This window comes from Zerene cesonia, chromosome 7, assembly GCF_012273895.1.
Source record: "Zerene cesonia ecotype Mississippi chromosome 7, Zerene_cesonia_1.1, whole genome shotgun sequence".
In the NCBI taxonomy this organism is placed as follows: Eukaryota; Metazoa; Arthropoda; class Insecta; order Lepidoptera; family Pieridae; genus Zerene; species Zerene cesonia.
In genome coordinates this window covers 8019417-8034576 of record NC_052108.1, presented here as the reverse complement: position 1 = coordinate 8034576, position 15160 = coordinate 8019417, and the positions used below count along the sequence as shown (strand labels likewise).

The window sequence follows — 15160 nt, the reverse complement described above, 5'->3', positions numbered from 1 at the left end:
TAAGAGGTTTGATTCGCATTCAGAGGACACGAGCTACTTAAAAGACATTCATTGTCTTTTCAAGTTCTCTTCAATTTGAACAGAATGAGTTTCTTACATATTGTAAAACATAATATAGCACGAAACGTACATAATCTAAATTAAACCCCAGTCCAGTATATGCGAACATTGCACAATTGCGCACCAAAAAGGGAATGTCAAACGCGTCGGTAGGTATGCGCAACGTAACTGTCGTACAGCGGGAGTCAGCTAATGTTACACCGCGTGAAATGAGAACCTCGGCCAATTAGCACGGCATAATTAAACGATCAAGACTAAACAGTCCTCTCCGGTCTCGGCTACAGAGGTTTGTGACGTCACGTCTGGTTGGGCTCATCAATGGAACCGGCGGGAACCGGCCGCCTGTGCGAACAGGGTCACCGCTGGTGATTCATGAGAGCCTAGTACTTTAACAGCCCATTCAAATGCTAATGTTTAATGATTAATTGATTTTAAGTACGTTCTTTAAATTGAATAGTTGTACGATTGTTGTATTTATAATGCCGTTTTGATATTTGATGTTTTGCTTTAAGACTGATGGATGTGGCGAAAATATTTGGATATAGGTTTGGGGGGGATTCTCAGGTCGCAGGGTACATTTAGGGTAAGAAATACGTATTTAATAATAATGATATAAATTATGAAATATGTATTATGTATACATCTAGAGTGGAAGTAGTGATTTGGAAGTGCTTTTTTTTAATTTATAACCTTTCTGTCCTTATTTTATTGTCGCCACCGAAAACAAATGATATGAACAGTTAAGATCACAACATACTTAAATATTTTATACGACTTGGTTGATATCTTTCTCAGTATTTAGTGTACATTAAGCTATTTTTATCATATATGCGCACATAATGCTTGTAAATGTGATCTAAATATGGCTGGAATGATATGATACCGTTTTTACGACTTGGCATAGAATGCTGATAATAAACCTTTGTAGCTCGTTACTGAAAAACAAGTCGGTATGAATGACGAACTAATCGATTACATGGGCACCGACATTTTAATATTCTTTTAAGTTTTAAATTAATGTATCCAGGTAAACAGTTCTTTGACAAAACTGCATTGTAATGCGCCCATTCAACGTGCAGTAATTCATAAGTTTATTGCGAATTCAATGGTATTCTTTGCGAAAACTGTTTTCGATGCGCTCGAAACTAGTTCAAGCTTTTGTGTAGAAAGGCTATTTCTCTGCAGTGCAGTCATAAATCAGGAGCGCGGGCAGGTGCCTGCGGTGAAACTCTTTTGTCAAAAGCAGGCGACTCCGCCGCTTCGTCTGAGCGATCGCAATCAAACTTAGCATCATTGCCAATTCGGTTAAGGTCAAGATTAGTGCGTGAGCGCGGGCCGGATGGGAAGCCGAGATGCTCTGCAATTTGGTCGCACAATACAGCAATAATAACCGGCCGTAATCGCGACGACATCCGCCTCGCCGTGCGCTACACATGTCCGTGTGAAAGTCTCGATAGAACCCGTTCGCTTAAACATATATCGGCTTTCTTCAATACAGTTGGTATTTTTTGTCACCGCTCACCGATGTGGCGATATCTTAATAAGAGAAACAATTTATTTTTCGTGCTTGAAACGGTTCGCATTCTCCGCTTGTTAACAACTTTCGTTGTGTTGCCGTTATACTGATTGCTGTATGTTATTTTTACGAGTTTCGATAACCCTTTTTGTGGAATATGATAAACGGTAGTGTATGTTTGGGCACCTTTACAAATCAGAATAGTTTTCGGATGTATCGCATGTGTTTACCACAATCTTATGTATTTGGCGATATCTCTAATTTATTTTTCCCTAAAAATGCTTTAAGAAACGTCAACAATTTCACACCTAATACATCGAAATCCGTAACTAAAGGCCCGATAAGTATTGTTATCGGACAATGTTTTTTTAGGATCGGAAATGCTATTGTCCAAGTTATCTGACCACTATCGAGTTTGATTTGTGCGATGCTTTGACAACTGCGCCGAGATATTTGGGGTTCCGGTGATGAATAGGAAATTTTTATTAAAAATGCTCACTGTTCTTGGGCGTTGTCTTGGCCAATTTTCTTGAAATTTTGGGATCTTATCATGGTAAGCGATCACCATCGCCCATGAACTGTGGGAGATACTGCCGGGGAGGGATGTGGAAAGGATGGATGACGGAACTTTAGGACGGGACTGGACAACCGGAAGGGTGAGGGAAAAGATAAGGTTTCCGGATCCCCCACTAATTGTGCTTAACACAGTAGCATTGACATGCGACTATTTCACGCCGATCTTCTGTGGGAGTGTGGTACATTTCCCGGTACGAGCTGGCTCTATTCGTGCAGGAGCGTGCTCGACACTAACATGAAAGTAGCAAATGTACGTATTAATTTTCCATATTTAATTTATTCACACAAACATACGATGATAGAAATCTTTAGTGTGTAAAGGTCAACAAAGATAGATAGATATATTCGAGAAAATGTTCAGTGCATGGGAACCAAAAAACCTCTTACATATATTATAAAAGCCCTTTATGTAAATCAATCGAAGTATCACTCGCTAGTATAATATCTACGGAACCAGAGCTTTATAGGCATCTGATAAAACATTTTTTTTTTTTTCCAAAATAAACAGTGAGGTTTTTTGGAACGATCAAAAGAAGTTACGCAAGCGCAGGTAGAAATATCATTTCTGAGAAGGATTGCAATTGCATTCGGTGGATACAATTCATTTCCGACGCACGTGGTCCGATACAGATTAATACGGTGATGTTATGTGGGCGGGGGACGGATATTACCGGATATCCGATTTTGTGTCGATTTAAATCGAGAGGGTTAGATCGATTCTTTGTTGCATGTGGAGTTTGGATTATGCCTTTTTTTTTTGTAAATGATTTTTTGTGTGGGAATTGAATTTTGTTCTGGTTGACAGTAGCGCAGGGTTAATGAAAGACGTTTTGATGGTCTGTCGTTTAGTGAGATTTATGTGTTGCCAGTATTGGTTTGTAGTTTATTTTTGAGATTAAATTATTTTAATCTTGATTTTTTATTCATATGAATTTTTCACATAGGATGTTTTTTTTTTGTTTTTTCTACATTTTTAATCATACAAATTAGTATCATTAAATTCAAACATAAAAAAATCAATATATAGATGTTTATATGATTTTAAAATCAATATATAGGATCATTATTTTATTTCAATATAATGTTTTGTCTTCCTACAAGGTTCTTATTTAAAAACATAATATTTTTTTCATTTCAAATTGATTCGGAACGTCTCAGCTCTTATTTATTATATTCTGTGAACACAGGACGTGGTCAAAAGCCGCGGGATTGAGCCAGGCTTGTTCTTATTGCAACGAAACTAATGATATTGAGGTTTTATATAAATTGTAGTCTATGGGAACGCTGCAGGGGACGTAAATCACGACTGTTTCAGAGTCGATAGCAGACGAGCTATTTTAAATCGTATGCTTTGAACTTTAGGTTGAAAATAGTTTAAAGATAGGTAGTGTTTGGATAGATTTGTTTTATTATGGTAGTCGGGCTATGCTGTGATCAATTTTGACTGTGAACGGCTTCGTAGCGTCTATCATCAGGTTAGCGTAAAGGCGTTTTGCTAATGTTGTCAAATATTTATTGGATTATGGATTTTGACAGATTCAATTAAAGCAATGTATACCTATGATTATTTGTGTTTTAATAAAAATAAGTGTTTCTGTTATTAATGCTAGTAGCTAGCTTTAAACGATCAGCATCCAGTATTTAGTTTTAAAAAATGTGACATTTATTTATTCAATTAGGCTTCTTCTAGAAGTGCTTTTGAATCGTCATAACATAGTCTCAACATTTATCCGCGGTTAGCTGTAGTGTATATACCTACCTATTTGAAGGTACTTTATGCTCCTACTGAAACAAATATGAAAATATAATAACACGCTCTTTTCCAGTCACAATGCGAGCGAAGACACTAGTAGAAAACTAGTTTTGTTTTTATAATGACCGGCGCTTATATGAAGCAAAAAATGGCGCCCATGGGGGAAATACCACAATTAATTTAAGTCGTGAGATCCTATAAACCGTTGCTAATTACTGATCGAATGATATAGTAACAATACTCTTTGTGAGAATATCATAGAATACATAGCGGGTTTAGTATGAAGGTATTACTTGTTTCCATTAAGGAAAGTGGCGATGAATTGTGTGCAGTAATTGTAGGTGCTTAAAATACATTGCTTATTATTATGGATGGTTTTGATGTTTTTAGTTATTGTTTTTTTTGCCCTTTATATGGTGTTTTATATTTGATATTATTTACAATCTTGCGTATTAATTGGATTTATCGTCACGATAAAAATAGTTATCATATTCAACTGATTTACTAAAAATCTAATCATTTATGTAGAAATAAAAGAGACACAATCTACCGAAGTTAGGTATTTCTTAAGATGCCACGTTAGATCTTTTACCGCGGCCTACAAGTGGCAGCACAGTAAGAGGATAGCCGAGTATTTGATAGCCGAGTATTTTGAGAAGAGCCGTAGTGATTTATATATATTTTCTGAGACCACCGGGGAGTTGTCAAGATGACAGTTTTTGATTGAACACGTGGAAATTCATAACGTGCGTAATGAATGACTTGTCCAAAATTGAATCCTTAATTCGAAAGAATATCAAGTTCTTGGTACTGTTTTTATTATATTATTGAGAAAAGCTATGAGTTTTGGCTGAGGATGAGGAATGTGTTGTTATTCGCTTGCCAGTGCTAAAGACGCACGGGATTTATCATTAGAATCATAATGATGCATTTGGGAACTCCGTCCGAATCGCCTCGAATATTATAAATGCAAAAGTAACTCGTATCTATCCGTCTCTTCTTCACGCATGAACCACTGAATCAGTTGTGATGAAATTTGACGCAAATATGGTTTTGAGACCCGAGAAAGGACATGCTATAGTTTTTATCGCGGAAATCGTACAGGAACGGGAGCTATGCAGTGAAAACCTTGGGACTCCTTTTTACTCTGATTATGCAGGCAAAGCCGCGGCCGGAACGCTAGTACAATATCCATCAACCGTTACTATTGTTATTATCTGTTCAATCTTAACATTCAACTTGTTCAAGTTTAGCTTCGCATTTATAAAGTTTAATTTAAATAAGCGACTCTCTACCCAAAATGCATTATAATCACTGAAAGTAAAATATAGTATGATAATTATGTGTACAGAGTATGGATATATTTCTCTGTATTTCTTTCTTCGAATGCAAGAGCTTAACGTTTTATGTATCTGAAGCAGCCGAATTTACAACACGCTATAATGGTTTTTAATTAAATGAGCTTCAAATAACCTTTATATCTCAATAAGTTCCCTATGTTACAACATGATATTGTTAATAAATGGCATCACTTTTAATGTTCAAACTCTAATAAAGATTGCTAAATTATGTATTAATATTTTAATACCGCGCTTCTGATGGCCGCCCGTATTAAATGCAAGTCGTTAAACAAGGAATGCAAAATGAACGAAAGAGTAATAAAGTAATAAATGTACAAAACTGGTCGGTTTATCGGATGCGAAGCTCTCGTTCTTTGAGAATTTAGTTGTAACGTTCGGATGCATTGTTTAACGAATTTGCCGCGATGCGTCATTCATGTTTGTATGTTTGTAACAATGTTGATATTTTTCTTATTACTTAGTTGTTTTTAATCAGTCTCGGGTGGCATAGGGCAGTTTCTGTTTTTACCTTACTTGTAAATGCAATTGTGTTCCATTGCAATAGCAAAAATTATAAATGGTGAAATTTGTACAGGACGAGCGTAAGAATCGCAGCCGGACATCTGAAACAAAACGGATTTCTTCATACCCATTAAAATCCTCAGATAAAAAAATCAGGCATATATTAAATGTCACATGATATTTACTCCCGAGCGCGCACATTTAATTATGCGTCGGAATCGTAAAACTTTATCGCGTCCAATCAAACAATTTCGCTACAGACAAATATAAAAACGATCAACATTGTAAGCACAATGTATGACGAAGGTTGCATTGCCGCTATTTGTGTCAACGCTATTATGAATGGAGCATTCTATGATACACTGTGATTATGTTCTCCGCACATTATTGCGATAATTCTGCGTGACACTCGGGGGGCGCGTGACGTTCGTCGCTCAGGTGTCGTGAGGATGATTCTAGATTGTTCTTCAAAACTGTTACGGGAACAAATGTTTGAGAAAATGCTTGTGATGCTCTGTAGCATGGTGAATATTGTTTACAAATGGTGCGTGTGATTAATAAAAATTAACGTCGAAATAAATGTATCGTAGAAACAATTATAAAGTGTGTAAATAAGACAGTTTTTATATCAAAAAGGATGTGTAAATTTATAACAAATTTTTTTTCATTCATTATTGCGATATAAGCCTGATTCATGTCATCTTCCGTCCCTAAGGGGATAATTTGCGAAATTCACACTATCGGTTGCGTGTTGATAAATCAATCGACTTTGCTTTATATTGATAATCGATGAGACGATTATCACTCGATGCATTTGCGATTTCAAATCTTATTCATCAATCTCATACGTTGCTGTAAACTCGATATTTTCTCATTGGTTGCTTAATTCGGTTGGTACATAGAATTGGCAAAGTTCTAATTGACTGCGTGTAGATGTGTCGTGTCCCTAACTGCATAACCACAGGGTTAATGTTAATAGCTGCCGTAACAGGAACCCGGCGCTTGCGATTTTAAATGTGCTACCGAGAATTGAATTTAACGATCACATTGTATGCGGAATGCCCTCCATGGTGATGTTAATAAGAAGGCTTTTTATTGGAAATTTTTCGTTGTACAATTTACTTTTGGGTTAATGTATTGTCTCTATTGGGTTATTAAATTGCATGTAATAATTTTAATAAATATAACTTCTACAGTTTCAGCGGAGATTAACACTCAAGAAATGTTTTTCAAAATTTTTCAAAAAGTATAAGTTACAGAGAAGATTTCAACTCATTATAAATATGTGTTAAAACAGAAATCCATTCATTTACTTATGATACATGCAACGTACAATCTATACATAAATTCAATCATTAATTAGATATTAAATATAAATTACATCGATCTGATATGATACAATCGCATTCAAAGCCGCAGTACTTTGTTATATCACAAAGATAATGCACGTGCGGCCCGCCCAATGAATTACAAGCTCTAATTAAACATGTGACTGATAACCGCTTATCTGATAACAGCCTCACGCGAAGTTAGGTAAGCGTCTGATATACTATGACATCTCGGAATTTATAAGTGTCTTAACTGTCTTTTACGGTAGTTAAACTTGACTTTAAACGATTGGAGCTCGTTTCTCGTGTTAGGTCTGTTTGTGAATATGAATATATGTAGTTTGATTCTTTTATGTATATTTCTCGTAGATTTTGAGAGATGAAAAGAAATATGAACATATTTTGAAACACTAGAGTCTAAAATTCTAACGAAATTTAATGAAAATTTTCAGTAGGGCAATTAGCTAAATTTTTATGTTCTTTTTCGTAACTGAATAGAATTAAATTTTTAAATTGATATCGGTTTCCTCTGTGCCCTAAGAAAATCTAAAAAATTATCATTTATCGCAAAGTGAATAATGAATTGAAACAATATTTTCAATACAATAGACCCAATGTAAATTATCAAATATCTGCAAATAATTAATTAAACAATCAACATACATAATCATAAATTTATAATGTGGTAGTCGAGCACGCTTCGGCACGAATTGGGCCAGCTCGCACCGGGGAAGTACCACACCCCCACAGAAGACTGGCGTGAAATAGCATTCTGCTGTGTTTCGTTCGGTGAGTGGGGGAGCCGGAGGCCCATATCCTTTTCCTTCCCTTCCCAGTCCTTTCCTTTATTCCTCTCGCCAATCCTTTCTTAATCCCTTCCCAAAAGGTCGGCAATCCATTTGTAGAGGCGTAAGGTCTGCAATAGAACTTATGCCTCTATAAATGTTCATGGGCGGTGGTATCGCTTACCATCACGCGATCCACCAGCTCCATTGCCGACTGTGACATAAAAAAAAAATATATTTGTTTTATAAATTTTATTCATGTTCTTTTTAATTTTATATAAGGTATAATTATATACCTAATGATAAAATGTGACAGAGAGCCAATGTACTAATAAACGCAGACGCTTTTAGTCAAATGAAAGCGGAGACATCTTTGTTAATATGTATATTATTGTATACACATAAAATCGTCTTGTTTTATTCCCCGGTTTTCATGGCGACATAAATTCGCAAATGTTTTATTTGAAAAGATAACTATATTGATTATTTTATAGCTGCGTTTTGATGGGTTACAAAATGGCGGCCATGATGTTTATGGCGCGTAGCTGTATAAAGTTTTAATGAAAAGAGTATTTATGTAAGAACGTAACTCTTTACATATGACACAGGAACATTTTCATTTAAAAATATGTAATTTTTCAATTATGAAAAGGTGTTATAGAATGTTTGAGACGATAAAATATTAACATTGCCGTTTTAAAGCAATAAGGGCGTTTATAAATAGATCTCCCGTGAATATATTCATGTGTATAGCCGACACAATGACGCCAGATTGCGCAAATATCCAATCAAAGTTACAGGAATGCCGCCTAACTCCATTCCGAACGGTACAGCCTGGTGCATCACAATCGATAACCAACATGACTGCATTAAACTTAATCGCCATTATCTATAAATAGAGCCGTCTGTCGCGGTAGACTTCTCGGACCGGACGGCGTCCCATATCCGCGCTAGTGCGAAAACAGACTGAAACTCTACTGCATTGAAACGAATTTACATTGCATAATCCTTGCCGCGCCGCTTGCACCGTGCGCCCCACGAGATAGAGTCGAGATTGCGCTGCCGGACGCGCGGTCTATATAGGTCGGAAAACGCAACCATTTATAGTACTCTGCCGTACTATCCGTAGTACCGTAGTGAATGGTGTGATGCAATGCAGTCGGCGCGCGTGTGTGCGTGCTGCGTTTGATGAATGGATCGCGCCTGTGTGGGCGCGGGCGGGGTTATTATTGATTTTCTCCCGCGATTTTAACATATTTTTAGTTCCAGACGGAAGGCAGCCATCTCGAAGTATTTGCGAATGTCGATGTGTGCGCTTGGAATTTTTTTCAAATTGCTTTTTTAATATGGACTTAGCTGACGATGCTTTTACGTACAATAGTTGTGTTTAAAACTGTCTCTTAGAGTCTTAAATATTAGATGCAGAGTTAGTGCTTGTAAGAGTTTTTTTTGCTAAACGTTTTTTTTTTTTTGTTTCAGAATTAACCATCTCCGTATCAGCCAGAGCGTCACCAATATACTACCACTTTCAGCAATGGTGAGTTTTGAGTGGTGAACCATATGTTATCTTTATTTTAAATAAATTAGCTTAGTATGTAAATGTAGTTTGTACGTTGGTATTGATAAATTTTTTTTCATTGCATGTTTTAACAAGAATATTAAATCGCTCCTATCGAACCAGTGACGTGTCGCAATTTGTATGCATTTAAAGTTTTTGCAAATGAAATTAACGTTTTATCAAACAATTAAGGTACACTGCGTTATCGCTACCGTGAAATCTACAAGCCAAAAGTGAGGAAAAATAAATTTCGTTGCGCGGTCACGTTGCCAGTTCTCATATTGTTAAGGTTGTGTTCACGTATACAGCGATTTACGACGTATATGAGCGATAGCGAAAATAAGATTCTACGCAGGAAATTAATCGTAACCAATGATATCTAAGCGAGTGTATATTATAATAATAGGCTTATCGTAGTAATGTTATTTACACGCTGTCGCTTCCGCCGTGTCTGTGGTCACACGCTAAGTGCATAAGCGTATTGTGAATGGACTTTTAAGTATGGGAGTTTTCCAAAACGTTTTGTTTTGTTGTATTGCTTGTTTTTTTTACGGTCTCGTGAAGTTAGTGTAATTTTATTTGCACGCTACAGCAATAATATCAAATAAGTGTTATAAACAGGTGCGATATGTAGTGTCGTTTTTATTGAAAACATTTGTTTTAATTTCATTATTATGTTATAATAGACGCTCGTCCCAGATATTAAGATTACTGTTTTATCTCAAGGGAGCATTTAATCGGGTTAAAAAGTATCCTATCACCCAACTCGGCTCATACCCCGTCTGTATACCAAATTTCATCAAAATCCATTTAGTAGTTTCAGCGTGATTGACGGACAAACATCCAAACAACTTTCACATTTATAATATATTAGTGTGATTTCGTCCTAGATGGTATATGTATTTAGTTTTATTTTTTACGATTACAAATCATACGTAAATCATATGTAATTATGGCAATTTATATGCAAAGTATATACTTATATACTACACTTCGGTACGTATTGGGCCAGCTCGCACCGGCGACGGTACCACACCCCCACAGAAGATCGGCGGGAAACAGTTGCATGTGAATGCTGCCGTGTTTCGGGGAGCTGGAGGCCCGTAACCATTTCCCTAACTATCCCTTTGCATTCCTTTAATCCTATCAACCGTCCCTTGCCTCTTAAAAGCGTGAAGAAGGGAGAGGCTCTTACTACGCAAGTGTTTATGAGCGTTGGCGATCGCTTACCATCAGGTGAACCAACAGATCGTTTGCGTACTAGTTAGCGCAAATAGGTTTTGAGCATTATGTCAAAGGATAACACCCTTCTCGGTGTTCATTTCACGATGCACTGACCAATTTCAATTATTTCCATCTCGTTCGTTTTACATGACTATCGTGTTGGCCGTGTGTCGCAGTGGTGAGGGACTCTGGCTATCGTACGATATGGTATGGGTTCGAATAGATGTGACTCACTTTATACAATCTTTTATCAGTGATTTTTATAGTGTCTGCGTATTCACATACTCAATTATACTTTGCGTTTATAACAATAACTATCTGCGCCCCGCGCAAGTCCGTATCCTGTAGAAATATCGGGATGAAAAGTTGCCTATATGTTATTCCAGTTGTCCAGCTGACTACGTACCAAATTTCATTGCAGTCGGTTCAGTATTTTTTGCGTGAAAGAGTAACAAACACACTCACATCCTTACAAACTTTCGCATTTATAATATTAGTAGGATAAGATATGGTGTAATGCTTAGTTCTCGATCTATTTGCGGGTTAAGCAACTTAACGCGTGGCCAGTATATTGATTACCACCTAGTCGCATTGCAGGTCCACAATCTCGCACAAGACGCATATAAAACTGTTGTAAAGCAATGAAGCAAGTCAAAGGACGTTGAGAGACAACGGCCACTTAAGGAGCGATATACAATCACCCACGTAGATTAGAATAAAATCAATTACTAACTACTGAGTGTATTAAAGCAATGGCTTACCAAGTCATTGAAGATACTTCCAAAACTTTGTCACAATTTTTGACAAACAGATGAACATACATACACACACACACACATGTTAGCAAACGTGTGCGCAGCCGTTGCGTCACAATACATGAACAATTTACTCAGCTGCGGCGGGCACAATGGAAATTGTGTCAGTTGGCCGACATATTCTATACATCAATTAGGAAAATGTTTCGAAATGACGTAAATGCTTTAATTGTGTCGATATATATGGGCTATGTAAATCGATTTTTGTATTAATTAAAAGACGCTCCGTAGCGTGGCAACAATGAGCTAATGGAAATGGTGAAAATTGTATCCGTTTGCTTCTGTTTGCACAGTCTCGCTGTGTTATTGATAATATATTTTTTTATTTAAACAATTGTTTTCGTACGATCCGATACGGTCGTTTGAATCTACTTTTTAAGATGGTACAATAGCTGTTATGTAATGATGTTAAATGGTGAATGTTTGAATTGTATTATCTTTCCGTTTTAAATACGGTAACGATAATAGTAGTTATTTGTTGACAGTTTAGCATACAATGCGTTAGCGAGACCTGGGATATCTTGAAACGATAGTTGATAAAATATATTTATATAAACTAACACAAAGATTTGAGATAAAGCCTTTAATAAAAAATTATTTACTGAATTTGGTATCATTAATTCGAAAACAAAAAATGTTTTGAGAGACCATGCCCATATGCGCAATTGTTCCATTAGGAGCTTTGAATACAATGTCGATTTCAGTCTGTGTTTTTACGAACTCATAGGCCACAGATAAGGCAAGACAAATGTCTCTTACAATTGTAATAGATTAATTTTCTAATAGCGGTCTAGCTCGCTGATTAAAACCAGTGGCTTTTGCTTTCTTATCGGCGTATCAACCAATAAGTCCATGGCTTATCTAGAACAACTTTCAAAATACATTAATTATACAATATCTCTCTGAACACCCAGACAATGTTATTGGAACAATTATAATTAGACGTTGAAACGTTGATACATATGCCGATATCGCGCCTACGAACGATACGATTTAAAAACGAGATTAACTAAGGTTAGACGCGAATAACCCAGACGCAATAAACGTTAGGGAAAGGGACATTCTTGGCAGAGATCGCAATCGGGGTCCCGCCCCGGAAAGTTCAGAGCTGCGTTCCCTGCGACGGCGCGAACGGCCGAGGCTCGCGCTATAGTGGTTTCCTATCGGGGGAACATTGGCAATTTAGTTAATTGATAAGATAGGTCATATAATATCTTTAGGATTAAGAAACGGGGTAAATGGCGGCGATACGGTGGGGCGTGGGCGGAATCGAGGCCATGACGAAACGGATTGATAAAGAATAGCGTTTTATTAAGTAGGTCCCATCGTTGTTGCTATCACGAAAATAGATTGTTTGAAGATGCGTGTAGTCGTGATTCTTTAATTCTCGCACCAATATTATAGCTGGTGAGGCACGTGTCGAAAATTTGTGTGATTGCGTTTGATATCATCGCGTTGTGTCGGTGTGACGTGGCGGAGACACGGTAAATTATACATGTTTCAGCGATGACCTAATTTCGGCCGATTTCGAATTTTAATGTAGACAGTTCATTCATATGAATGAATCGCGTTATGCATGTGTGCATATGCTTGAGTGTATTAATGAATAAACCATACATTTATTTTTTAGATTTTTTGTGCTATGATTATTTATTTAACTAGAAAGTACCTATTGATATTATTAGGTACGCTATGAAATGGATAGTAATCGTTATTGTGAATTGTGATGAAATTATTTGATCATTTCGAAACAAATTCACAATAGTGAACAGTTGCACTTCTCTTCAATAATATGTTAACATCGCGTTTCTTTCATAAAGGAAATTTAGAAAAAATCGCACAGCAGTATTCGCGACATCTGTCCACCATCGCATAATGAAGACGCTATTAGCTTCAAGCGCAGTCATCGAGCAAAAATTAATCTCTCTCCCTTGACTGTGTAATGAGATTCGATGCGGTGTCATAAGTGCATTTTGAGTATGTACCCCGCTTTCAGCGAGTTCGCCAAATGTACCATTAGGGAGTTCTGACAATAGACTAACAATAGATAGTTTGCTAAAATATTTGCAACGTCACCGTGCGCTTTGCGACTTGTGAGAGCAGCGAGCGTGGCGCTTATGGAAATATTCGTTGGAAAGATCAATAGTTACACGCTAGGCTTTTGATGGTAATGTTGTTTTTTTTTCACAGGAATTTCAATAGGTCGCAAGTTTTGTTAGAACATCGTGAATGAGTGTTTTCGTTTTTATTAGATTGCCGACATCTTGTGATTTTGATTCAAAGACTTTATTTATTCAGTTATAAAATTTGGCAGCGTGATAATAGATTTAGTAAAAAGCGTAGGTTTTCTATAATGTGTAAGATTAATGGGCGACTTCACAACTTCTGGGTGCGTCTGTTTAGCTTAGCTGTCAATTAAAATGACAGATGACGTATGGAATTAAACGCCGAAAAGTGTTAAAGGGTTTTGAGACGTATCATAAACAAGACGTAATATCGGCTTTTTACGATATTTTTATATCGATTCTAACTTCAGTCAATACACTTATGAAATGACTTATACTGTATGATAATAATGTGATGAATAGAGAATGTTTATTTGTTACAGATGCCGTGTGACGTCTGATGCAGAACCATCGGTCTACGATCTTTGCTACAAATATTCAACTCCACTTGAACGTTATCAGAACGATTGGAAACTTGCAGTTCCCACTGATCACTCAGTTCATACTTCACATAACATCTCTTCGCGCTGTGACAGATGTTTACTGCAATTTCATTTGTTCTCTGGACAGTTTTGTAGTGAAGGATATAGACGGGTGGAAGCGTCGCCATTTCGTGTGATACGACTCGCGCGGGAACAGTGAGGATGATCCTCTAGTCTTGTTCCTGTTGACTCGCATATCTGAAACATTTTCCACTGTTTCCGTCCGAGCGTCTGTTGTTCACGCGTTTTAGTATTATTTTAGTTAAGGTTATCTGTTTTGAATATTGACTAACAACCACTAAACTTTCTAACGCATGACTCTTATTTTTTACGATATCAACGCGAGTGTGCATGACGAGTAATTATTAATTTTATATAATGTTTATCTTTTATTTTGTGCGGTTAGACTAGCTGCTGGCTGCTACACTGACATGCCTTTGTCGATTCGTTAATGTATTGTGTTTATTTAATTATATTGTATTATTAAGAAATGTTTACTTCAACAATTTATTGTCTGAGATCAAATGTTTGTCGTGAGCCCTGCCTATAGAACTAGATTTTAGGTCTATTTGATTATCCCCTAAAGTCGAGTTTTAGCCCTGCATGGCAATACCCAGAGTTGCATTCTAATTTTTTTATCGTGAAAAATTATTGATTATGCAATCTTTTAATTTTGAATTGTAATATGAATGGATTATTTAATGTATAATTGAATCAGTTGGAATAAATACTTTTTTTAAATTACAAGTATGTTTTATTTTATTTTCTGTGTAATTTACAATTACTAAGTCTTTTTCGTATTGGTATTCATAATAAATATCTGATTACTTTTCAAGACACAGATGCGATAAAAACTTAGTTGCCCATTCTCTCCTAACATAGAAGTTCACACAACAGACCACATCTTTTAACATATATTAATGAATTAACAACACTCCAACAATTTCATCAATAACTTAATGATTTTTTAATAAAA

At 36.4% G+C, this 15160-nt stretch overlaps 1 long non-coding RNA gene across 1 annotated transcript in view; it reads left to right on the top strand.

The window, feature by feature from the left end:
• LOC119828281 overlaps window positions 1-14843 on the top strand; it is a 119620-nt gene extending 104777 nt beyond the window's left edge. Inside the window, exons 5-6 of the long non-coding RNA XR_005287761.1 lie at window positions 9360-9417; window positions 14086-14843. This is a non-coding gene — a long non-coding RNA (uncharacterized LOC119828281). The remainder of the gene's footprint in view (window positions 1-9359; window positions 9418-14085) is intronic.
• The last annotated feature ends 317 nt before the right edge of the window (window positions 14844-15160 follow it).